This window comes from Penaeus monodon, chromosome 20 (genome assembly GCF_015228065.2).
Source record: "Penaeus monodon isolate SGIC_2016 chromosome 20, NSTDA_Pmon_1, whole genome shotgun sequence".
Taxonomy (NCBI): domain Eukaryota; kingdom Metazoa; phylum Arthropoda; class Malacostraca; order Decapoda; family Penaeidae; genus Penaeus; species Penaeus monodon.
Window position 1 is genome coordinate 40,989,561 of NC_051405.1, and position 484 is coordinate 40,990,044.

Consider the following 484-nt stretch of genomic DNA (forward strand, 5'->3'; position numbering starts at 1 on the left):
CAGAGTAAAGCAGAGTGAGGTTACGTGTAAAGTCATATAGGAAAACGAGATTTCAAGCAGAAGAAAAAATGTTTCGATTATGAAAGTGACAGGAATAAACATATGGACAATATCGCTCAATTATTATTATCAATTTGAGAAAATTCACAACACACCATAGGTTCGTAAGATTTTGAGAAAGAGAGAGGGAAAAAAAATTAGGAAGTGCCATACAGCTAAAACAAAGCTTAGAAATAACTAAAAGAAAATACACTTGAAAAAGGGGGGGCCCTGAGTACAGCATGGTATCAACTGTTTACCTTACATGACGTGGCTGGGAAAATGTAATCAACGGGAGAGAAAAAACGTCAAGCAAAAAGCAAGACGGGACGACGGCTTAAGCAAAGGCATACTCTCGTTATCCCGAATATAACGATGTTTACAGGGAGAAGGCAAACATAGCCAGAATAACTACAGGAAAAGCTCGACCATGATAAAGTCTTTT